Source organism: Sarcophilus harrisii, chromosome 4, assembly GCF_902635505.1.
Source record: "Sarcophilus harrisii chromosome 4, mSarHar1.11, whole genome shotgun sequence".
Classification (NCBI taxonomy): domain Eukaryota; kingdom Metazoa; phylum Chordata; class Mammalia; order Dasyuromorphia; family Dasyuridae; genus Sarcophilus; species Sarcophilus harrisii.
The window spans coordinates 189,549,219-189,575,983 of NC_045429.1; the positions used below are offsets into that span (position 1 = coordinate 189,549,219).

Sequence of the window (26,765 nt, forward strand, 5' to 3'; positions counted from 1 at the left end):
ATAAGATTTGGTACCTTAATGGATATGGGGAGTGAGGAAGAATGACAAATCTTAGATGATTAGATTTTACATGGGTGACTGGAAAGATGTAATGTGCTCAGTAGAAATAAGTATAGGAGAGGAGTTGATTCTGGGAGAAAGATAGAATAATGAACTTTATGATGTAGATCAAAACCCATAATATGAAATATTAGCTCTTCCTATCAGACTCACTGCCACACCAAAAATTCTTGGGGAGATTATCCCTGGAGTTCAAACCATACTCTAAGGCAGTGATTCTCAAACTTTTGTTTTCAGTGTCTTTATCCTATTAAAAATTATTGAGGATCTCTCCAAAGCGTTTTTGTTTATCTGGATTATATTTATCGGCATTTACCATATTGAAATAAAAACTATTTTTGAATTTGTAGACCCTCTAAAAGGGTTTCAGAGATCCCCAGGATTCTTTAGACCACACTTTGAGAACCACTTCTCTAAGGGTTAGCACAACCATGAAGTGATTTGGTGGGGCAGAAAGTGAGTATGCTGAAACAGGAAAAGGTTTTCCCATTAGCATTTGTGTGGCTCCTGATCTGGGTGCCCTGGTTTGGCTCTAAAGACAAATCTTTTGATTAGTTATTGCAGTGAGAGTGGGATTTAATTCAACCTTTCAATATCTGATTCATTAAAGATACACCTCTTGGGGTATATAAGTCTCTACTTTGGAGACCACTAGCCTTGTCTGTTTTAGAACTTATGTAAAGCTGCAAAAGCAGCAAATTCTAAAAATGGGTGCGCAGTCTAGAAATGATTGCACTTACACTTATACCAATACCTGTACATGTTCCTTCTTGTCCCCATACTAGGACAGGAGGATAATCAAGTGAGAAACTGATTCATAAAATCATAAGATCATAAGTCTAGAGCTAGAAGGGACCTTAAAGGCCTTTTACATCAGTTTCCCCATTTGGTAGATGAAGAAACTGAAACCCAATAAATAAAGTGAAATTACTTTTCCTAGGGTTACACAACAAACAAGTAAGAGTTAGAGCTGGGATTTGAACTCAGGTCTTATGGCTACAAAGTCACTACTATTTCCACAGTACTACATTACCTCCATATTGTTTTTCTATGGTCATTAGTGGATGACATGTAGTATTATTGCTCCCAATTTTAAAAGCAGTTCAAAATAGTCCTATATGCTACACATTACTATCTTTATTTTGATATCTCAGAAGTTTCTTGATCTTGTTGCCCTTTTCCTCAGGTTGACCCAAAAGTTCTACTGAAATTTTAAGTTTCAATAGCTTAATCTCCTTGAGTTTCATTTTTAGAAAAACAACACTATGGAGTATGACTTGTAAATTTTTAAACCAGTAAATTAAATTCAAAAGGATACCCTTTAGAGATATTTTGAATTTTTAGTAAATATTTAGCAAATATTTTCATATTTCATAATATTTCATATTATGTGAGATTTCAGGTGTTAGAAATTTTGGAGCATTGACTCCCAGACAGTTGAATGTTTTTCAGAACAGATAAATAAATGCATATAATACATTCAGACTTCATATCTATTTCTGTGCTTCTTCTACAGGATGTAAGTAATCCTGTATTTGTCTTCCAGAAGATAAATGTTCAGAAGAGAAATGCAGTACTGAAGAATGATAGGGTGACAAAGTCAGAAAATACATTTTCAGCCTTAATTAAGAACTCCGTAACAGCACTTTGTATTACTGGAAAATAATCCATTCACCAGTTATTCTGCTGTATCATCCACAGAACTTAATTTCCTATTCTGAGTTAGTGTATATTTTTGGAAGCCACTGAATAACATTAAAATCCCCTGGAGAAAAAATACAAAAAATAATATCACAGACAGTGGCAATGTAACAATGATTCCAGCTTTATAGTACAGTAAACCTAATCGTTTTATTAAAAATTCTTTCACATATTCCTTCTTATCTTGCAAGTTTGACTTTCCTCATCACTGTATACATTTAATGTTCTCTACACTTGAGTTGTAGGATAGATCACAGCCCAACACACCCCGATCTCAGTGACACTGAATCGTTGTCTTATGCCCCTTAGTATTTTGGGCTCCCTTTAAAAAATTATACATGAGTTCTTGGTTTTCCCTTTTCCACCTCATCAGACTGGATAGCATCACTTAGTCTGAGCAATATTGGACACTTGCCTAGTTGGACTTCAGGTTTTCTTCTGTCACCACACTTACACCACCACCTGTATCTGCTCCTTCTCCAATTTCCCTTCTTGTCCCCATTCCAGGAGAGGAAGATAAACATGTGAGCTGCTAATAGCTACCAGGGTCTTTCATATTCTACCTTTGTTTCTCCCTTTCACTCTTCTTTCTTTGAAAATTAAAAATATTCTAAATTAGAAAATTGGCTTCTAGATGCAAAGCAAATCTGTCAAACTCTGGTGTAGAGCATAAAAGGGTATGTCATCTAAATTGTTTAGATTTCCCCCTCTTTTCCCATTCTTTCTTTTGTTTTTAATCTTTCTGTGTCTTTAAATGGTTCTATGTTTGTGTCTTCTCTCTCTCTCTCTCTCTTTCTCTCATTCTCTCATTCTCTCTCTAATTTTCTTTCATCCTCCACACACTCCCCACCCCACAAAATCTGATGTTTAATTTGTGGCTATCCTAGGGAAGTGTTTCATTACTTGAAAGAAAATTGGAAAACATTTTACATTGCTTATTATTACAAATCATTTATTGGAGCTCTACTAAGTAAAGGGGATTTATCTTCTCATTGGTATGCGGGTAACTCCTATTAACACTAATTGAGGTGTTAAAATCAAAGGACATGTGAAACCCATAATAGAGAATGCATTTGATCTGAGAACCTCCCACTTCACAAAGAATGACTCATGCCCATGGAGCATCAGCAAGCACTTTACATACAATTTTTTTTATGACTCTTTTAAAAAATTAGAAAATTACTGACCATTTCATAGCACACTAATATTACATCCTGCCTAGTAACTTTTAAGGGGTGCCACCTGGCTAGTCAGTATTAACCCAAACAGGTTGGAAATTATAGGCTCTAACCGCCACTGAGACAAATTTTAAGGTCAGGGACTTCATCCAGGACTCCCATTTTTGATGAGTTTCCTACTATATGATTGTTGTTTTGCTTTTCTTTTGCTCTTGACTCAGGATAATAGTGACAGCAGCTATTGGAAAGAATATACTAGACCTGAAGTCAGGAGAGAACTGGATTCAAATCTACATCTGAGATCACATGTGTGTGTGTGTGTGTGTGTGTGTGTGTATGTGTGTATGTATTATGTGATTTCTTCTGGGCAAGTCTCATGACTTCCCAGTTTTTTCATCTGTGAAGTAGAAATAATGATACTAATGATAAGTGCTTTATACACCTCACATGCTATACTGTATAAAAGTGAGTTATTATTGGAAGTTAGATAGTGAAGGATTAATAGCTTGGACCTGGGAGGACTTGGCTGGAAAGCTGCATTGCATGGAGAAAGGGGTTTCCCCTTATCTCCCTGTATTTCTGTCCTGAATATTTTGTTGTTGGCAGCATAACCAATTGCTACTGTGCTGAGAGGGTTATGGACTGGCAAATATAATCTACCTACTTGTAAGACAGTATGTTCATTTTAATGCCAGCCTTAGAATGGTGAAAGAGCCTTGAATCTTTCAGAAGATGCTAGAATAAATTGTTGGTAATTAGAATTTACTGTATCCCTTCACTTAAACTTACATTGTTATTTAGAATTGAACTTTATGTCTGTTGGCTACTATTAGCATATTTTAGATCATTTTTCTTCAATAAATATTTATTTTTCACTAAACTATGCCCCTCAAACAGCTAACAGGATGTATCTCTGCTAACACTTCCATATTTTTAGATCTGAGTAGTTTATTTCCCCCCCTCCCTTTCCTAGCCTTACTATCTTTGACTTTTCTTTTATCTTCAATAGTGCATTAATGTTTATGAGGATTTGAATGTTTAGAAAATGAATTCAACTTGGGGTGGGAACAGGGAGAATTTTCACATTTATTTGTAAGTTAGAAGGGGCCAAACTGCTATATCTGAAGAAATCAGTATCATTTTGTTGCCTGTTAGTCAATTTTTGGAACATTTAAAATGGATAAAACACATGAGTACTTGCTTCTTGTTTAATTCTGAACAGAATGTTTTTTTAATTGCTTTTCCCACAGAGGGAGAGAAAACCTAAATGAATTTCTCTAGATTTCTGTAATGTTGTATTTATTCATTGATCACAGAGAAAGCTTTTCCCATGGTGACAGCCTGAAAGAGCCCATCTAGTTTTGTCCTTGGAAAATGACTGAATCTTTCAGTGATCTCTTCTGAAAGCTGTAGGTCCATTTGTAAAAATGAGCTGGCATCCATTTCTGTAAGTGTTAGCCTAGATATTCTGAGTGGGCAGAATATAGAATATTCCCCTTCGTGACTGAACCGCCTTTTCAGCTGTTCTTTCGGAATAAGCACGCAGTTCCCAAGGGAAGGAGGCAAATCCTGGCTATTATTAATATGTAGCATCCATCTGGCATTGTAGAGAAACAGATACAAAAAGCAAAATGATTTTCATTTATTCCTCACTATAACTCTGTGAAGTAGGTCGGGATTTTTCTTGTTTTACAAATGAGGCAAAGGAAGCAGGCAAAGGTGAATTGGTAAGTCTAGGGTCACAAATCAAGGCCAGCAATTTTCTAGTACATAATGAAACCTCCTTTCTCATAAAATCCTGAATGTACCAAAATTCACGTTCTAAAAGAAATTTAAACTGCTCATGTTGTCAGGATACCCATTTTATGGACTATTTTCTATCATTTATATATATATAATTCTCTTTCAAGAGATATAATTTCAAGCTCAGAATCCCATGAGCTTTTGAACTTGCTAGTAGCTGCATCATAATAGCCACAGTAATATAGACTTTTTCATAGTTGATTCTTTATAAAGGTCCTATTCTGATACCTTGTTCTGGAATAGATATAGCTTTGGGGTTTTGGAGATGGATTCTACCAGTCTGGAAAGGCTCAGGTAGAGCCTGGATGACAGACTTGATGTGCTATCCAAGAACCAATTTCTCAAAGAGACTATGTTTACAGAGTATTTATAGAAAATACAGAGGATCACTCACCAGAATGTTGGTAAAGCCTATTAACAGAAAACTCAGTGACTGGATACAACAGAAATAAAAACAAACAAACACACATACATACATACACACACACACACACATACATACATACATACATAAATATTAACTTAGAAGATAAAAGTTCAAATTCTGATATTCAGTTTAAGGGTTTTTATAGAAGCTATAATCTGGTCTACTAGGCAAAGTGTCAACTTTGCAAAAGGGGGAATGGGCAAAAAGGAAGAACATTGTCTCAGATGTTCACCATTTTAAACAGAAGTTTGACCAGTGACAAGACACTAACCACAATAAAAAGCCCAGAAACTACCTTGGCCAAACACTTGATCTCCTTGCCAAGGGGAAAGACATAGCCACCAAAGGATAGCATCTGTTTAGAGTGCAAGCTCATTTGGGAGATTTTTATGGAATGGGGTGACAACAGCATATGAACAATATCTACTCACAAAACAGCAAAGATTAATTGGGAAAACAACTTTAATGAAACACTACTAAACCAACCACATTCCTACTTTAAAACAGAAGACAGCAAATAGGCACTGATAGATCAGCTCTATTACTAGCATCCTTCCCCCCCCCCCACACTTCCCTCTGCCCCTGGTATTCTTAGTGAGGAACTCCCCTCCCAACCATTTAACTTAGAGTTTTAGTGATTGTCCTGAATCACACAACCAATGTATCAGACATAAGACTTGAATCCAGATCCTTCTAACAACCATGGCCAGATTTCTATATTCTACTCCATGCTGCCTTTATTTCTATATTAGTGTATTCTAATCAAAAATAGCAAAGAAATCACCACAATTGGATTCTACCACCTTACCTAAAGCTTGACTAAAGGTGTATTCTGACTTTATCACCTGTGAATATACCTGTGCCATTTAGACCAAAAGATGTGCTTGATGAGGAAGTACTCTGGGTGTTTAAGATCAAATATACAGCAAAAATTATTCCAAGGGCAACTATAAAATTTTAAAAACAATCAGGAATTGATTTTTCAAGCCATCTCAAAGCAGAGAAGATTCCAAAAGAAAGTAACTGATTACAACTGGTATTTTTATCCTCCCCTTCCCAAAAAATAACTAAGAAACAATAAGCCCCCCTCCTCTCTACATATACTACCCTTATTTTCTCTATGCTTTAAATTTTTTATGACTATTTATTGAGATTATTCTTAATATCTCATTTAATCCTTACAACAACTCTGCGAAGTAGGTGCTATCATTTTCCCCATTTTGCAAACCAGGAAGCAAAAAAAGAGATTAAATGACTTGATCATAGCAAGTTCCCAGGGCAGGATTCCTCACTGAATTCACTTTGCATTCTATCTATTGTGCTGCATTGCTGTATGAGAAGTGAACACAAGTGTGGTTTTAAAGGTAATTTTCCATACTAGTTTAAAACCAACTTAGAGGCAACCCACACCATTCCTTTTTATTTGTATTCTGTTTCATTCCTGCTTTTGCTTGAATGTTTTTGGTGATAAGGAACTTACTAAGTTCTAATTATTAGCAAGTCCTTCCTTGTATTAAGGAGAATGGTAGAAATGTGAGGATTCCTTTCTTATTTCCTAGCTCTGAAACTACAGGCAGATCCCTGCCCATCTCAATCACTGATTGTGATCAGTGATCTTTAAGATTTCTGTATTGAAGTAATTGGCAAAGATCTCACCAGTCTTCTCTGCATCTCCACTAGGGGGAGACATACACATCCAGGTGATAAAAGCTTGACTAAAGGTGTGTTGTGACTTTATCACCTGTGAATATACCTGTGCCATTTAGACCAAAAGGTGTGGCTGAGATTAAAGGCAAAACTTTTGGCTAAAAGTGTTCTTGTGGAAGCAGAGACCACCTCCAAAAGTCTAGAACTCACCAGATACTGCAGTGGGTAAAAGAGAGAGATAAAAGAAAGAAAAAATAGAAAACAAAAATTCTTCAAAAAAGAAAAACAAAAATAGTATATTTATCTCAATTATGGAAGGTAGACAGTTTTAGATATTAAAGAAAGAAAGGCAATTATTGGAGACAAAGGAAAAGAATTAGATTCTAGAAAATATTTGAATCTGTACAGCAAACGGTAGCATAACAAAGGCTTAAATAAAAATAGCAACTAAGAGAAAAAATATAGTAAATAATTTTATAGCAGTTGATAAGATCAGTACTTAATCACCAGTGGGTTTGATGAGCCCAAGGATTTAAACAGTTTACGAAAGAAGCAAAAATTATAAAAAAAAATTGTTCAGCCTCTGATAGATAGAATTCAAATTAAAGCAAACCATTAGAATGACCTTTGAAATAGCAACTCATACTTATTAAGTGCACATAAGTAGCAAAACTACTTCTGGCAGATGACAGGGGAAAAAAAAGCTTTATTAATGGAAATAGTCATTGGGGCTTTTGGTGGGGAATGTGTAAGCTTAGCAAATTATAGAATGTCTACTTAAATAATGATTACACTATTTAAAATAAGAGATATGATGACCTAAAGAAATATGGAAAGATATGGCAAATCAATAAAACCAAAAATAGAGGAATATATATTCCCTGGCTTGCCATACTGCCTACACTCCAGATGTCATCCTTATCTCCACCTTTTCCCCCCACAATCTTATATGTACTCTTGTTCTCCTTCCCCCTTTTTATTTCCTGTCCATCTCCATGCTAAATATTTCCTTCTTTCCAGCTCTTCTTTATATTATTTTCCCCCAAAGAGGCACTAGATGGCCAACTGGAGAGAATGCCAGGCCAAGCTAAGGTCTGGAAAACCTGAATTCAAATCCAGCCCCAGATACTTAGTACCTTGGGACCCTGGACAAGTAATTTAATCCCATTTACCTTAGTTTCCTCATCTATAAATTGAGCAGGAGAAGGATAATAGCAAACCATCCCAGTGTCTTTACCAAATGGAGTCACAAAGAGTCAGACATTTAAAACAATTGAATAACAAAATTTTGAATGCAAACTCGTTGAACACATGGACAGGCAATTTTGAGCAAAATGTGGCATGTGAATTTATTGTTTCATGATAGACATAAAGAATTCAGAGAAATATGGGAAACTTAGGCAAAACCTGGAAAATATACATAATAAATTATAAATAATAAAAAATTTATATGTTTATATACTGATATATAAATAAATATAAACATAAATGAAAAGAACATTAAACTGAAGCTAAATAGTGTGTAATTATGATCAGTTTCAGTCTTGGGAGAAGAGATTAGGAAATGCATCTCCATCATTTCATTAGATAGGTGGGGATATACAGCTGCAGATTGGTCCATATATTCTTCTTAGATGTGGTCAGTTAGCCCTGAAAAAATTTTCCCAGAATTACTGTTTTCATTTTTTTATCTGAGCTTATGATTGTTTCAGTTTGGGGAATTGAATTCCCTGAAAGCTCTTTCAAGTTAGATAATCCAGCAACTCATATGTAATTTATGGTCTTGAAGAGTCATCAAAGACCCCGAGCAATTAAGTGACCACCTATTATGTATCAGAAACCTGAATCCAAAGTTCATCTTCTATCCACTGAGCCACATGAAGGATATAACAGAATAAAACACACTGAGAAATCCAAAGTCCAAAAATGTGGTTTGTGAAATTTAAGGTATTTCTTTCTGAAGTGGGGACATAATGAGGAATTGAAGAGTGGGATGCACTTGAAGTCATAAAGATGTGTGTGTGTTGTAATTCTATCTGATGAGCTGTGTGACATTGGACAAATCAATCCCCTCACTGGGACTAATTTCCTTCTCAGTCATATGGACTTAAATAGTTCTTAAATAATGCTTGTTGGTCTCAACTGAGTTAATATTTAGAAATACATTTTGTAGACTTGATCATGTATTATATTTTTATATAAAATTTTAATATAAGATTTATATTTACATTATATTATATACTTTATATGGTTTTAAACAATAGAAAAAGTCATTGGTATTAAGCAAATATCCATTAACATCTTATTTTTCATATAGGTTATATATAGTAATTACAATTTGTTACCCAGTTGGCTCTAGTTAAGGTCCAGCTATGAATAGTTGAGTTTTGCCCCCTTTGTATGAAATTAGAATAGATAGGGGGCACAGTGGATAGAGTGGCCAGGCCTAGGATCAGGAAGACTCATCTTCATGAATTTAAATCTGGCCATAGACATTTTGTGGCTGTGTGATTTTGGGCAAGTCACTTAATCCTATTTGCCTCAGTTTTCTCATCTGTAAAATGACCTGGAGAAGAAAATGGCAAAACATTCCAGTATCTTTGCCAAGAAAATCCCAAATGGGGTCATAAGAGTCAGATACAACTGAACAAAAATGAAAGTAAAGGGTTTTTTTCTATGAATATAGGACCTCTCATTGCTACTCCTCTGAGATAATGACCCTATTATGCTTGATACATTTCATGTTAGACCAAGAGTTCTTATCTTTTTCTGTGTCATGGATCCCTCTGGCAGTTTGATGAATGATTTTTTTTAATACATAAACTAAAGTACATAGAATTATATATCAAGATATTTTTAAAAATGAATTCAAAAACTCACATTTTAAGTATTCCTTTGTTAAATGTACCTTGATTTTACATAGAGGTGTAACTCAAATCTCTCCTCCCTCTCCCTTCTTTCTTTTGTGTCTCCCTCCTTCCTTCTCTTTGTCTTTTTGTCTCCCTTTCCTTCCTCCTTCTCATCCCCTCTCCTTCCTCTTCCTTTCCCCTCTCTTCCAGGCTCTCATCAAAATGCAAATTAAAACTATTCTGAGGTACCACTTCACATCTATTAAACTGATCTATTACTACAAAGGAAAATAACAAATGCTGGAGGGGATGTGGAAAAACAGAGACACTAAAGCATAGTTGGTAGAGTAAATGAATTGATCTTAATTTTCTCCAGAATGATATAGAACTATTCACAAAGGTTTATAAAACTGTGTATATCCTTTGACCCAGTGATCCCAATCCTAGTCTATGTCCTAAAAAGATCAGAGAAAAAAGAAAAGGACATATATGTACAAAATTATTTTTATTTTGTAGTAGCAAAGAATTTGAACTTGAAAGGATGTCCGTCAATTGGGAATTAAGTTCCCAATCAATTGGGGAATGGTTGAACAAACTGTGATATATAATTGTAACAAAATACTATTGAGCTGTAATGGAGAATGTTTTCAGAAAAACCTTATATGAACAAAAAGACTTATATGAACTGATACAAAATGAAGTCAGCAGAAATGGAAAAACATTGTACACAGTAACAGAAATTTAATAACAATGATCAACTGCAAAACACTTAGTTGGCTACTTTGTTTAACATTTTTTAGACAATTCCAAAGGGCTCATGATGAAAAAAATGTTCTCTCTGTAGAGAAATGTTCTCCATCTCTAGAGAGAGAACTGTCACTGCTAACTGAAGCATACTGTTTTTCACTTTTTCTTCCTTTTTTTTTGGAAACATGGCTAATATAAAACTATGTTTTACATGACTTCACATGTATAATGGATATCATATGACTTGCCTTCTTAAAGGATAGGGGAAGGACTGGAGGAGGGAAAATTTAGAACTCAATTTTTAAAAGAAATGTTAAAATGAAAAAAATCTCATATTCTTCTGTCATCAACCCAGTCTGGACCTCAATCACTTTAGCTTATGATAATAGAACAGATTTCTAACTAGTTCTTGCTGATTTGTCTTTTTTCACAAATCTTTTTTTGCCTATTACTACCAGATGTGTCTTCCTTTAAAAACACTGCTGTCATCAGACTTAACATTCCCCAATTTTCTACTGCTTCAAGCTTGAATGCCCCTGCCTGCTTTTCAGTCCAGGGAGGAATAATACTTAACTAACTTTTATTTCCCAAGAAACCCTCCTATCCTAATTCATACTCTCAGTTTTTTGCTATATTAGTTGCTATATTGTCTCATAAAAACATTATTACTACTTCCATTCCCTTTGCCCAGAATATTCTCCTCTCCCCCTGCCTTAGACTTATCTATATTCTGACTCCCCTGCCCTCACTTATCTCTCTCTCTTCTGAAATTCTCTAGGATCACTCGTTTACACCATATAATTTAGCATTTAATTATATGTTTTATTTTGTTCATTCTTTTTTAGTGTACGTTAGCATCATTTACACCCTTTAGATGGTGAACTGGACTGGAACTGCATTGAAGAGACAATAGAGTAAAATGGAAAAATTGCTAGAGCTTGGGTCCAAAGTTCTAATTCCACCCTACTATATTCTAGCTTTGTGACTTTGAGCAAGGGGAGCCATTTCCTTTATCTCAGTTTCCTCCTGTAAATTGAGGGCTCAACTCCCTTAAAATTCTAAAATATTTCTTCTGTTTTTCATTGCAAATAGCAGAGTGCTAAGAACCTAAGCAATTTCTTAGTGCTTATGTGATACTATAACCTACCTTCCTTCCTTCCTTCCTTCTTTTCTTTCCTTTTCTTTCCTTTCTTTTTCTGAGGCAATTGGGGTCAAGTGACTTGCCCAGGGTCCACACAGTTAGGAAATGTTGTGTCTGAGACCAGATTTGAACTCAGGTCCTCCTGATTCAGGGCTGGTGCTTTATCCACTGCACCCTCTAACTACCCCAATAGTAGAATTTTTGTTAACAGAGTAATTCTGAATACATTAGAGGTATTGGTTTTTAGATTATTAGGGAATCCTAATGGGTGAAGAGAATAATTTATGTCTTTTGTAAATTTATGTCTATTTGTCTTTTGTAAATTCAAAGTTTTCTATCTATTTCTTGTGCTTGTGCTGTTGTTTATGACATGTAATCCCATATACAAATGCCCTGTGACTTTTAACAGAGGTGGTCATGGAGGTTACAAAGGGTCCCCTTATGAAGAGCTGTAGTCAGCTGCAGTTGTGCTATATTATCACTCAACCAGCACTGAATCGTACTGGGAAATGTGATTCTTGGCCACATTGGCTGCCAGTTTTAGGAGCTGAAGATAAAGTGATTATCTCTCCTCCTTACCTTTCAAATGTTTTTTGCTTATCATTGCTTCCTGGTCTACAGAGAGTTGCCTTACCCCAACCCTTCCAGTTTTGCCAATAATAGGCTCAAAGGAGAAAAATGAGCTTTTCTTTTTTTGCCATCTGCCCTCCCTGTCTTCTCTCCTGTGATCAATAATTTCTTTTTCTTGGACTGGCTTCTTTTCTGATATGAGTCCCTTGCACATATGCTTTCTGTCCATTTCCCTCTCCTTATGACTCCTTTCCCATCATTTCACTTCTCCCTTCTTTTCCATCTTGCCTATACACACACACACACACACACACACACACACACACACACACACACACACACACACAAAAACCTTGTTTCGAGTCTGCCAAACTCTTTGGAAGAAAGTCAAAGAGATTAGAACACCTTCAGGGGCAACCGTGGAAGTGAGTTTCACAAAAGAATCTGATAGTTGGTTGTAGTAGGGCCTTCATTAAGTAGAAAAAGAGAAAGAGGCTATTGTCCTAGAAAACCCTGAATTTTGAGGGTCTTCTTCCTTCCCACTGTGACTAGGCCTTGTTTCATAAATGTATTAACATCCTGCCAGATACAGCTTTATCATTTTTCAAACAGTTGACTTTCAAAGATATAGGACTATAGTTGAACTGATTTGTTTTTTTCAAATGAAATTCCTATCCTATCCTTTCCTGCTGTATAAATTATAGCAGCAATGCACTGCAAAAGAAAAGAAAGTCCTTCCCCTGCTGTCCTCTTATAACCAAATCTGGCAGAGCATTGCAGGATGTAGACATGAAAGTAAACTCAGTGATCACCCTTATCAACCATTTTATATAGATGGGCAGAAATAAAGCCTATTAAGGTTATCTAACTTGCCCAGGATCATACAGTACGTAGCCAAATCTGATCCTAAATCAGGTCTTCTAATAGAAGATTTATTTGTTGTTGTTTTTGTTTTCTCAATACCCTGCTATCCTACGTAAGTGACTTCAGTGGCCCCTGCAAATTTATTCTTACCATCTACCTGAAGAAATTAGAAGATTTGATTGGACTCATAGCTTTAGAAACTGTTAATGTCATTTGGTTATAGAACAGGTGACTTGTTTTGTTCCTTTGCCTTTAAATAACTGAAACTAATCTAGATACAGATATATATTAATCTCCTTATTTGCATGTCACCATTTGCCATTCCTATTGGATTCTGGATTTCAGCAATTAACCTCCCATTGTCTTTTCAGGAAATGACATCTGTGGGACTTCTGGTGTGGGCAACTGGTGACCTCTATGGTTAAAATAACTTGCAGTGCTTTTTTAGCACTTCCCTCTGAATTGGTCATATAGGCTGGATGAAAGTTTTCTGGAATGTAAAAAAGTGAGCAATTATTATCAGTGTCCTTGGTCACAGTGTGTGAGATGAATGCTTCTGAGTCAAGATTAAAGCACTAAATTCAGTTCTTTGTCACCTAAAAGCATTTTGTGAAACTCCTGAGCCTCCATTAGCCATTTCTATTCTGGATATTTGTTGAAGATTTAATTAAAAGGAAGAGTCCACTTGAAAATATATTTTGTAAATAAATGTTAAAAATCGTTTTTACGTGTAAGGGGAAAATATAAAATTAAATTAAAAATATAAAAAGTTAAAAAATAAAAAATAAAATAAACACACATACACACACAGAGGTCTTTTTGGCTCAAGATACAAGCTCTGTGACTCTGAGCAAGTTAATTAACTGCTGTCAGTCTGTCTCAGTTTATATATCTGTAAAAGCAGATTAATAATAGTAACCACCTTCCAGGGTTCTTAAGGATAAAATGAAATATTTGCAGACCTTAAATCACTTTATAAATGTTATTATTGTTGTTGTTAATAATAACAACAATAACAATAACAAATCATAACCCCCAAATAAGTTTTCAGTAAGTATTTAATAAATGTGTATGGAATTAAAAATAATTAAATTTAAATTGTGAAATTGATATAAAACTTCCTCAGTCTTAACCACTGTGTTTTAGAGCCAATCTTTGTTTTTCATATTGCTATATCCTTAATCATCTTCTAAAACTACTGGATGTGGGCAGGGCTATTTCTCTGTTTATGATAAGTATTACTTGATGTGATGTCAAACCTAGTAGGCTGCCAGAGATGAATTTCTGCTGATGCGAATGGACACAGGTCACTTTCAAATTATGTTTTCATGTTGAGACTCCCTGTGCACACAGAAATCATCAGTGTATCACTCCACTTGGAAAGGGAATTACTCTGTTGGTTTTTTGTTTATTCTGGGCAAAGACTCAGAGAAGCCCTCAATCTGAGGCTTTTGGACCAATAAATAATGTCCATTTTCCTATTCTTTTTTATGTGCCAGGACCAAGGAATAAAAATCCTGAAGTGACTCGTATATTCTGGCAAAACTAGATTGCTTTTTGCCCAGAAAACATGCCCTATGCTCTCTTTTCCTCAAAGATTGAGGACAGTGGAATTAATAGGGAGTTCATACTTTATCTTGGAGGCAATGGGGAACCATTGGTGTTATTTAATAGGGAAGTAACAGGGTCAGACCTACTTAAGGAAAATCACTTTGTCTGAAATCAGTATACTTGGCACATAATAGGTGTTCTGTAAAGTTTTATTAATTGAATTGAGTCTATGGTAACATAAGAACTCTACATGGTGGAAACTTTGTGTATTTTCACAGTAGTGATAAGTGGAAAGTTTGATCACATTGAGATGTTTCTCTTGTAGTGCTGGTGATGGTTTTCTCACTGATCCATCCACTTTCCTCCCAACTTCCTTTATGACTAAAAATACAAATTATGAGACACATAGGAAGCTGAGATTAGAGATTATTTTAGCCCAAGCCCATAATTTAGAGTTTTGTAGCAGTTAAAAAGTCAGGCCTGTAATACTGTGTTAGAAGGTTTGGATGTTAGAGGTTTTCAAGGATATGTTTGAGTACCCCCATGCATCTGTTGAAATATCTTCCAACTTGGAAATTCTGTGATTATTGGGTCCTTTCTCTCCTGCTTAAAATGCTTGCTTCCCTTCCAGTCTTACTTCAGTCTCCTCTTTTTATAGGAAACCTTTCCTGATGTCCCAGTTGTTAGTTTTTTCCTTTACTCCTTGAAATAGTTTCTATAAATTTAAATATGTTTTATATTTTTCTATTTGCTTACATGTATTCAACACAGAGGAATATAAGCTCACTGAGGGTAGTTTTTGTCTTTATATCTTCAGTCCCATGCACAGAATATAGAATAGAACCAAGTATTTATCATACACCAATTTTTCTATAGATGACATTGTTGGAAATGTCATAGAAATAAAAAACATGGCCCCTTACTGATATTCCAAATAAAATGCTGAGATTATCACTTTGTATTCTGCAAACAATAAAAATATGTCTAAAATTAATAAGAATAACTGAGCCAAGATCTTGTTATTTTTGATGTTTATCTTGCATTTTTATTTTCTGTTTTTTCTATATGGTTAACCACTATAGGCATGTAAAAAAAAATGTAGTTAAACCATTGTCAATTTAATTTCCAGGCTTATTCCTTTAGCACACAAATTTTTCAGGTCTGTAAATTTTCATTTTCTTCTCAATGATGTCTGTCTAATGATCATTAATCAATTAGGATATAGGTCTGAAATATCAGCAAAAGACTTTCCTCACGGAAGTTGTATAGGTTTGATAAGATTGGTAGGAAATGAGATTTTTATGGATTCTTCTTGGTAAAGCAATATGAGTCAGATTATTGCAGCTTAGTGATGCTTTTCTCACTCTTTATGTGGTATTGTTTTTCAGGACCAGTCCTACAGCTGTGGTAGAAGAAATGTGGTGTATATAAAATTTGTGATAGCTGGGAGAAATTCTGGTAAGTGTTGTGCATTTATTCCTAATAGCTTTTGTTAGATGATGGTGGCCCATAAAAGATGGTTGCTTCCTTGTTCTTTGCCTCTTTAAAATCCATGTTAAGCTGAGAGAAGGCAAAATTTTATGATGATGAAATGTAGCTCTGCTTCTGTGTTTCCTGTTACTGACTGCAATTTTTGTTGCCGTTGCTGTTTCTAAGGAATATGGTATTTCCCAGGTATAATAAGGATTGCCTTCTGGGCCAAAGGCAAAGGATATTGTTGACAGCTTAATTTACTTAGTTTCTTGTGTTTTCTCTGCTATCACTGTAAGATCAAAGTAATAAGCCTCTTTGCTGAGAGAATAAGAATGAGAGAGAGACAGAGACACAAAAAGATAAAGGAGTAGAATACAGAGCAGAAAAATCTTGAGATTCTGTGTGTCTGCTTAAGCAGCAGTAGAATGCTAATTGCTTTTGGGGCATGGAGAATTAGAGGGAACCAGAATGACTGGTAGCCATTTAACATATCAGTATTTAAAGGCCATTAGGACAAACTGCCTTCAATTTGACAAAAATCAACTAATAGACATTTATTGAGGGCCTGCTCTGTGACAAATAGGGAATAAAAATACAAAAGTGAGATATCCCTGTCCCCAAAGACCTTATGACATAATACATTAGTAAAAAGAGTTTTTCATCTGTAAAAATAAGGAGATAGGACTCAGTGGCCCTCTGAAAGGTCCTTTATAACTCTAAATTTATCATTCTAAGACTAGTTAAGGCCTACCTCAAAAACTAGTGGAAAAAAATTGATGTTTCTTCATCTGTAACCTTTGAGACTCTCTAAATTTATGGTATGATATTTTAGAAGCTAGTGCTAAGAGGTTGAAATTCAATCTAGCAGGTTAGACAAACTTTATAAGCCAAGTCCCCATATGAGCATGAATTTTGTAGAAAGATAGTTTAGAAAGGATTGGTGATTTATCATTTATCACCAGAGCAATCAAGATAATGGATTCTACATTTAGAGTTGGAAAGGACTTTGTAATCCACCTACCTTATTTTACCTATTAAAAAACTAAGGTACAGATTTGAACTCATCTGATCCCCAAGGCCAGTGCTCTGTCCATTGATCCATATTGTTTTGTCCAAAGATGATGATAATATTCATCCCTTGCCGTACTCTACAACTAGTAGTGAGTCTCAAATGACTTATCTTATTTGCCAATCAGCTGGTCTGGTTCTTGTAGGTCTGGAGCTTGTAAGTAAGTTCTTGTACTTATCTAAGAGTAAGTATATATAACTCGCTGCTTTTTTTTTTACCCATTTACTCTGCCACTGAGTGAAATCATTTTGGTTTGGGTTTTATTTAAATTTGGAAATTGACAAAATTTCATTTAGAAACAAATAAGATAAATATGTTTTAAAGGGAGGAAGTAAATTGAACTGTCAGCTTCATACTACCTTATAGAGACTTCCTGTGTGGGAAGAAGGTGTGAGAAAGCAAGAAGAGAGAAATGTTCAGGAAATGAGTGGATTCGGTTCACATGACCAAGACATTTTTGTGGAGGTGATACTTTCATTTCTAATCTTTTTTCACATAGGTAGTACCTTCTTTCAACTCTGAAAGTTAGATAATTTGCTGAAATTTCTTAGACATGTATCACAGAGGAGTTTGAAAGCCCTTTAGTACCAGGGAAGAACTTTAATTTGTATATAGAGAACTGAATGTGTTAATGGTTCAGACTGTGTGCTTAGAGTAAAAAACAGCTTTATTTCAAAGCTTTTCTTTTAAAATATAAACTTTTTATTGATAACCTTTGTTTTTATGTAATCTTCTTTTCTCAATATATCCTTCCCTTCTTCTCAGAGCCATTCTTTATAATAAAAAATTTAAAAGATAAGAAAAACCTGGCAAAATGATTCAACATATCAAAAAAGTATTACATAATATTCGGTGTTCCACATCCATAGTCACCCACTTCAACAAAGAAGCATGGAGAGGTGCCTTCTGATACATCTCTTGTGGAGCCTTCCATGAAGTAATTTCATGTCATCTAGAAAAGAAAGAGACATCAGAAATCATCAATTTCCACCTCCACATGGTGGAGAAATCCTCTCAGCATCATCCCTGAGAGATGGTTATTCTCCATCTGGTTGAATACTCTCACTACTCTATAAGGCAACCCTATTCCATTTTTCTATTTAGAAAACTATAAATCTGAAGACTTGTATGGACTTGTTTAGAGTAGTGATCCTCAAAGTGTAATCTATAGACCCCAAAAGATCCTTTCATGAGTTCTGCAAAATTATTTCCATAATTATATTAAGATATTATTTCCTCCTTTCAGTCCCCTTATTTCATGAGTTTACAGTGGAGTTCCTGAAAGGTTATATAACTTGTGAATTAAAGCTTTATCTGTAAACATGAATACTGAGTAAATATGTCACATGCAGAATTGCACTTCAGCATTACAAATTGATAAATCTACATAAATACTACAGACTGTTATAAGTACCAACTAAATTAAAAGAAGGCCTTCTTTTAAGTCCATGTTTGGCAACAAATATATATGGTGCTGAAATACTTAAAGTGTTAAATAACTTTTTGACACTGGAACAGAGCATTTGCTCTGATAGTAAAAAAGCAATGATAGGGAAAAACTGCTGGTGTGATGGCACCAAACTGTACTAGTTGTTATTGTATTCACTATTGTCAAAAACTTGCAATAATGAAAAGAATAGAAAAAGCCAGTTTCCCTATGCTAAGGACATCAGTAATGTGTCCTTGATAAAGCCATAAAAATTAATTTATTAAATCTCGATCTTTGGTATACTTCTTTTTAATATTGTGTGTGGTAAAATGAGAAGTATGCATTAAATATTTCTGCTTACTTAAGTATCACGGTTGTCTCAAGGAGAACCATTTAGGCAATTGAGTCGTCACCTGAACTAATTGCTTTTTTCATTGAACTTGAAGTGAACTTTTCATTTTAACTTGAAGAAACAAAAGATAGACTATTATTATTCAGATTGTCATTCTTTTTTATTATTATTTTAAATTTATGTATTTATTTTAATGCACATTTGCTTTATGAATCATGTTGGGAGAGAAAAATCAGAATAAAAGGAAAAAACCATGGGAGAAGAGGAAAAACAGTTTATTGATATGGGTTTCTGATTCCATGTTGCAACTAACTTTCAAGACATAACAAAAACTTATAAGTTTAAGATGACTATGGTACAACTTCCTTATATTAAGCCAAAATCTACTTTAAAGAGGTCTTTAATCTGAAGCATCATCAACATAATTTTCTCAGTTAATAATTGAGGAAATCAAAACCAAGAAAAATTAAATAATTTGTCCAAGGTTATATAGTTATTGGTAGACCTAGAATAGATAGAGCCTGGTATCCAGATACTCTGTCCTTTCAGGTATTTGAAATGTCATTTCCTCCCAGACTTATCTTCTTTGATTTTAAATTCTTTTCAGGTATTCCTCATAAGCTCTTATTTCTAACCCCCTGATCTACCCTGCTTTCTTGGAAATTTTCTGTTAGTATTCTATGCAGTTCCCTTAAATCAATTCAAAGAGATGGACTGCCTTCAGAATCAGGAAGTAAGGCCAAGGTTCAAGTACAGTGTATGAGTCAGGCAAACCATGGAGCTTCTCAGTGACCCGGGTATTTTTGGTCTGCATTGCTAGAGGTAGTTTTCCTCAATAGAAACTATTTTCTATTTTCTATCTACTATTTAGAGTTCCTTACTAAAATGAAACCATGGCCTGACCACACAAAAATTACTTTCTATAATCTGGCTACTATATTGATCAGTAGTTTTACATATTACTCTCTTTATTCTCTCTTCTTTTTTGTCCTCTTTCCTCTTCCTTTCTACTGCTCTTTCTCCTTTTTCTTCTTTTCTCTTCCTCTGTTTTCTTCTCTTTCTCCTTCTTCTCTTTCTCCTCCTCTTTCATTTAATCCTTCCTTGTCCTCTTTCTCCTTTTCTTTCTGACCTTTTTTACTAACCTTGTCTCCTTTTCCCCCTTTTTTTCTCTTTTATCTTCCTCTTCTCTTTCTCCTTTTTCTTTTTTTCTTTCTCCTCTTTCTCCCACTTTCCTTTTTTCTTTCTACCCCTTCTCTTTTCTTTCCCCTTTTTCTTTTCTTTTTTCTTTTTCCTTTTTCTGCTTATCCTTCTTCTCTAATTGGATTGGGAAGGATTTCTTAAGAACAGCTCCACTAAAAGTATGGAAATATCAGCACTCACAGAGCCATTCATAGTAACTTTTATACCACTCTGCAGTATGTCCTTTCTTTCTCATCACTACAAATCTCATAGATCCATGTTCCAGCTTTGTGATTTCATGGAGAAACCTAGTTGTTACATGATTTTGATGAAATATAAGTATATTTTGGGAGTTCATAATTAAAAATTAATTGTAATATATTTTAGAAATTCAAAAATATTAACATTTTTTATATTCATGTAACTATTAATATGCAGTCAGGGAAAAGGTACATATATAATTAGCCTAATCTATGGCAATATCTAATTAAAAATTAGGTGGGACTTTTTGAGACCCTTCTGAATGAAAGAATTGAATATCTCTTTCATTCATCTCCTTTCCTCCTAACCTGATTCGAGTAGCTCAGGACTGACACCTTAGTTTGACTTTTTCATCTATACAAATGAGAATATCAAGTCCTGTAGAAGTAAAGTGACTGACTCAAGCTCATATGTCTATTAATAGTTCACAGCAGAACTTGAACTCAGGTATTGAGACTCCAAATTCAAACCTAAACCAACTAAATCTTCTGGGGCAACGAAATATGTGGCTGTCAACTGAGACCAAAAAGTGATGACTCACAGTCCATGTGTTCCCATTATTAACTCAAGTTAGATCATATTTTAAAAATTCAACTGCTGGTCTCTTTAAATATGCTTGTCATTAGATAACTTCCTAAACTAAATGGCATTTCAGTCAGAGGGCTAGCCTTTACATGCATCAAACCCAGTGTTTCTGGTGTTAGGAATATGTGCACAGGGAGGAGCGAGATCTCATTACAGATGAAGTATGGGCTAGGTATTTTGGTACTTGTCAATGTTTATTTTCATCAGTTCATGAGGGATATTACAATCTGGCTTAAAAAGAGACAACAGATAGACTTTTGTAGTCTAACATGGCTGTGTTTGCTGAAGCTGAACCTTTGAAGATAGCACATGTTAGGTTGTGATATAGGGCAATCCACCACCAGAAACAATTTACTTAATTATGGGCTTTATTTTGGGAAGGTAACTATTCCTTTTGTGAAGGATATTTTGAGATTTACAAACCCAGCATCTAGGCCAGTATTATCTCCCTAGTAAAGGATATGGTGTATATATCTGTGGACATAAATATCCTTCACCAAGTGCTCTGCTATGATATTATTTCGACTCATCTACCCTTCATTTTTCTTTTTCTTGTAATTTCTTTCCTCTGACATGAAAATGCATTATGTTATGGAAATGCATTCAAGAAATCAAGAGGAAAGAAAAGAATAAAGAAGATTTCATTTCAGATGACCAAGGCAAGAAAATATAGAAAAATAGCTATCAAATTTTTCTTGTCCCCTACTAGCAGTATCATCAAAGGTTATTTTCAGGACTTTAACATTTGGGTTCAAGGGATACACATTTCAATTTTCTTTCATATCCCCTTGTTTCTCCAGTCTAATTGTTCTATTTTTCAGGAACTTCTTGGGACTGAGGGGTTGGAAACTTCTAAAGAACCTCTACTTTCTAAGCTCCATGAAGTCAGTGCCTAAAGAGGCTAGAATCTTGAGCAATTCAGATCCTGCCTCGAACCCTTAAAAACTGAGTGGTCACCTAAATCATTCTCATCCTCAGTTTCTTCATCTGAAAAATGAGAAGGTTGAACTCAATGACTCCTGAGGTCACTTCCAGCTCTAAATATATGATCCTAGGCTTAGCCAAAGTCTACTTCAAGGACCAATAAAAAAAAAAAAAAACTGATTAAGCAAGCCCTTAAGAAAGTAACTTTTTTGAAAACAAAGACCTATTTAATAACAGTGTTATTTTTAACACTGTTCTATAGTCTTTCAAGACTTTTTAATACAATAACTGTTATTGGGAGGTACGCAGGATATTATTGAATGTATTTTATGAGCAGGAGAGACATGGATAGAATACAAGTCCAAAGTCATGCTTGTCTAGGTTTGTTTAACAATTAGCTCTCCAAGAAGAAAAAAAATGTATTCATGGTACCCCTTTAAGCTTAGGGTGCAATATTGACTTTCTTTAATCTAAGCAATCAACAAAACAATAAATCAAGCCTTGGTTTCTATCCTTAGTACATTTTAACAAAATTTAAATTTGTTAAATTGTTAAACAACAATAATTGTTAAATCAGTTTAGCTGCCTCTAGCGCTTCCTTAGCACAATACCTGATACACCAGTAGGTGTTTAATAAATGTTTATTAATTGTCTCCAGCACACTCTGATTTTGCACAATGCCAGATATACTTTAAGTGTTTAAATGTTTATTAATTAAATAATCACTGCACACTCTGATACCATAGTCAAGTCATTAGACTTTGCTGAGTTTGATAGTTCTACATGTTTTCTTTTAACATGAAATATATAATACCTATGTGAATTTTTTTGTTTATTTTTCGAGGCATTTGGTATTAGTGTCTGAAGCTGTATTTGAACTCGTGTCCTCCTGACTCGATAGCTGGCTTTAATCAGTATTCTATCCAGCTGGCTCCTTATGTGAAATTATAAGACAATTTCAGTCTGCATTGGTGAAAAGTCCCACATAGGGGCCACCCACACTGTTAAAATCATAAGTCTGGTTGAATTATTTAGTTTATGTGCAAAAGAAGCACTGAAACAGAGAAAGGTTAGGGAACAAAATTAAATATAACTGGTCCTAGAATTCTCATTTTAATTCAATTCCCTTTTCATTGCTATTTCTACTAGCTCTTACTGGCTTTTTAGAACAAGAATGTATTTTGCCCAGAGGAAAATGGAGAAGGTTCAAATATAGTATATATACATGTTCCTTTTGGATTGTGAATTTTGATCTTAGAAGGTATCTGATCCTACATCAATCCCACATGGAGATAAGCTATATTTTCCATTATCAGATAGATTCGTCTGGCTCTTAACCCAGACTTTTTGATGCTGCATTAAGGACATCTCTTTTGTGAGGATAAAAATCTACCTTGGCCATCTGCAATAACAGTCTAAAACTAAGTACTGTCCATTCTTGTCTGTGGATAATTTTCATCTGAAATAAATTTCATGGGCACAAATTATGTACATATTAAGAGAATAATCTTTCGGAAAGAGGTCTAATGCATTCATTGCCATAAGGGTGAGCTAAATTTTCTGGGAGAGTCATTGTGATTTTTTCTTATGAGAATATTTTCTTCTGGAATATAGAGAATATATAGTAATGGCTGACATTTATCTACAGCGTTTATAGAATATTTTGCATGCGTTATCTCATTTGAGCTTCACAGCAACTCTATGAAGTGTATACCCTAAATGCATCATTAATCCTGTTTTACCAAAGGAGAAGCCAGGATTTAGACAAGTAATTATCATTGGTGGGATTTGAACTCTGGTCTTCCTAAATCCTACAGCCTTATTCATTGTACAAGACTGCTCTCATCAAATTACAACTAATTTAATTAAGTGTATAGTTGTTGGGGGTTTTTTTTAAGAAGAAAAGAAAGTTTTTGGATTGCATTTCCACATTAAAATCAGTCTACTTTGCTAAATCAATCTTTTATTACAAGGAAGGGTGAAAAGGAAGGGGGCGGGGGGTTAAAAACTTTAAAAAGTTCACCTATGTCACCCTGGCTGGAGTACAGAGAGCTTACTCATAGGTCAAGATCTGCTCTAATCACTGAGAATTTTGAACTGTGCTTTTTCTGATCTTGGTGAGTTTGCCCTTCTTTAGGCAACATAGTGTCCACTAGGATTCCGTGGGCTCCCTATATTTATGTCCAGTTTAGTTCAGTAAGTTCAGATACCAGATGAGCTCAGCTCACTATAGCTCAGAACTTCTTAGCTCAAGAGATTTTCCAGTCTCAGACATCTCAATAGCTGGGATTTACAGGCATGCATAACTATGTCTAGATTATAGTAAGACGAATCTTACTATAGTTAATCATGTCAAACACATAGTTGAATATTCAATAAATGATGATAATGCCCCAAGTTGGACAAATTTAAATGATAATACAGAATTGTGATAAATTTGCAGACATGTTTTTAATAGTCTAAAAAGAAGAATAGAGTTAATATTTAATTCCTAAAATGTAATTTACCATTATTTTAACTTGTTACTCTTCATAAAGAGATGGTGATGAACAAAGTAAGAAACATAAAGAAAGTGACTATTTTAAATTTTGGCAGCAAGCTAGAGAGAATAGACCAAAGGTAACCAGAACAGCCCAAGATTTGTTAAAAACCTATAAATTTAGACTATTGAGAAATTTGTAGGTTGTCTTTTACTCCCATTAAATGTAAGAAATTTGCCAATTCAGGGAAAGCCAGCTCAGTTGTGTAAATTTGCCATTGCCTCATTTGCCCCTTGATACTTGAGCTTGTCTTTAATAATTATTATTAGTTACATAAATTTAAATTTTCTTTTCAGTCTTCTAGTTTTGAAATGTTAGTGATATCTCCTTAACAAATTAGCCATATGTCCATGTTCCACCAGTGCATTCAGTTTTATATAAATTTCTGAGAATCTATTCATCCATTCAGCAAATCCCTACTGAATAGGAGGCTGTGTCTTTATTACAAGTGAATCCCATTTTAAGGAGGCCTGATCCATTAATCCAAATGTACAAAATAGATAAATTTGGCCAGAGAGAGAGAGATTATTTGCATTACCAAAGATTCTTCATTTTACAAAAACATTCACTACTACATTTCTTTCAGATAAGAACAAGGAAAGAATAAGTCTGTGACTAGGAAGGATGCCTGTTAACATATGAAAGAGAGAGCACCAAATTATTCAATTCCTGTTTTCCTTCTATGTTCTCTGTAAATGGAAAATGATCTGACTGGAAAGAGTAAAGCAAAAATTGAAACCCCAAATTAGTGAAGAGTTAGTTGAGAGAGCATTTGGCTTTTCTCTCAAAGAGCAAAAGAAACAAAGAAAAAGAAAAGAACTCTATCGTCCCCAACCTTTCAAATGTCTTTGTTGAATTATTTACTATAAGTAGTTTTTGAGGAATCATGGGGGAAATTAGATACATGAAAGCTAATGCTATCCTAATGTTCTTTAAAGAACACACACATATCAGGGGTGTCTTGGTTGTGCAGTGGATAGAACACCATCCCTGGAGTCCAAAGCCAAACATTTGATACTTACTGGCTGTGTGACCCTATCACTTAACCTCATTTGCCTCACAAAACAATCATTCAACAAGCATTTATTAATTACTTTCTAATTAATTAATTAAGCACTAAACTAAGTTTACAGAATGCAGTATTCCATCTTAATTTTAAATTCTAGCATTAACAAGTAAGCTTAAAACTAGCTTAACTGTCATTTCTTAAGAAATATTGAAGTCCAGTTTATTTCCTTCACTTAATCCTTGTCTAGATGAAGATAAACTGGTTGGTCCAGTTTTCCAAAAAAGGGAAAAAAGATGAATTCTGGAAATGACACAAGAAAGCTTAAAATTTCTATTTATCTATTTATCCCATCCTCTCTCTCCTTATTGTGGGTTCCTTATCATCCACTGCCTATTTCACCTTTTTTCAAAAATTACCATGTCCCGAAGAGAAACTCATTTTCTTTCCCCCTTGTCTATATTTCTCCTTTCTGTCAAAGGTGAGACACAACTTTGAAATCATCCTTGACTCTTTTCCTTCTCTCCCTGCACATATCCAGTCAATTGCTAAATCTTATCCACTCTTTCCCTTCTCTCTTTCAGTTCACACCATAACCAACCTAACTGAAATCCTCATCACATCTTACTTCTTGCTTCAGGTCTTTTCTCCTCTCCAATCCACTATCCACAAGCATTCCAAGTACATTCTGGATCAATAAATAGAATTATCCTTTAGAAAAGGGAATTAGGTTGCCCGTGAAAACTCCATTGGAGAAGCAAAGATTGTATGACAACTTCCCTGAAATGTTATAGAAATGGGTTGTAATATATTATCTGAAAGACTGCTTTTATTATTGTAACGTATCTGAGTGCAAAAATTAAAATGGAGTAATTACTTTTCAGATAGATTTAAATTTTCATTAATTTAAAAAGTATATATTATTTAATATTAAAAACTTTTGATCTTTTTAAATAATAATAGCTAATATTTATTTAGTACTTAAATGTTTGCAAAGCTCTTTACAAACATGGCCTTTGAGCCTCGCAACTTCCTCCTGGGAAGTATATGCCATTATTATTACTTTTTTCTGATACAGGAACTGAGGCAAACAGGGGTGTATGTGACTGTATTTGAACTTAGATTTCCCTGACTCTGGCTCACCCAGCTGCCTGTTTAGTTGTGAAATTGTAAAACTTGTCTTAATGGGTATGTTAAGCCCTACAATGCTTCCCATACTTAACTGGTCCCTTTTAGTACCATTGCCATAGAGAATGAATTTATACTTGCTAATGTATTTTTAAAGAACATCTGATCTCTAAGTCCTCCAGATTGTCTCCAATAGGAAGCCGCTCTATGTTGGGGTAGAAATGACAGGAACTTTTCCAGGAAGTAGCTCCCTCCTGGAGTTTATGCTAAAAGAAAAGGAA

General features: G+C 34.6%; 1 protein-coding gene across 3 annotated transcripts in view; it reads left to right on the top strand.

Annotated features, from left to right (window-relative positions):
- FYN (FYN proto-oncogene, Src family tyrosine kinase) overlaps nucleotides 1-26,765 on the top strand; it is a 233,778-nt gene that overhangs the window by 65,602 nt on the left and 141,411 nt on the right. For all 3 annotated transcript variants that reach the window (XM_003769362.3, XM_003769363.3, XM_023503171.2), the window contains exon 2: nucleotides 15,927-15,996. The gene's annotated coding sequence lies outside the window, so the exon portion shown is untranslated. The remainder of the gene's footprint in view (nucleotides 1-15,926; nucleotides 15,997-26,765) is intronic.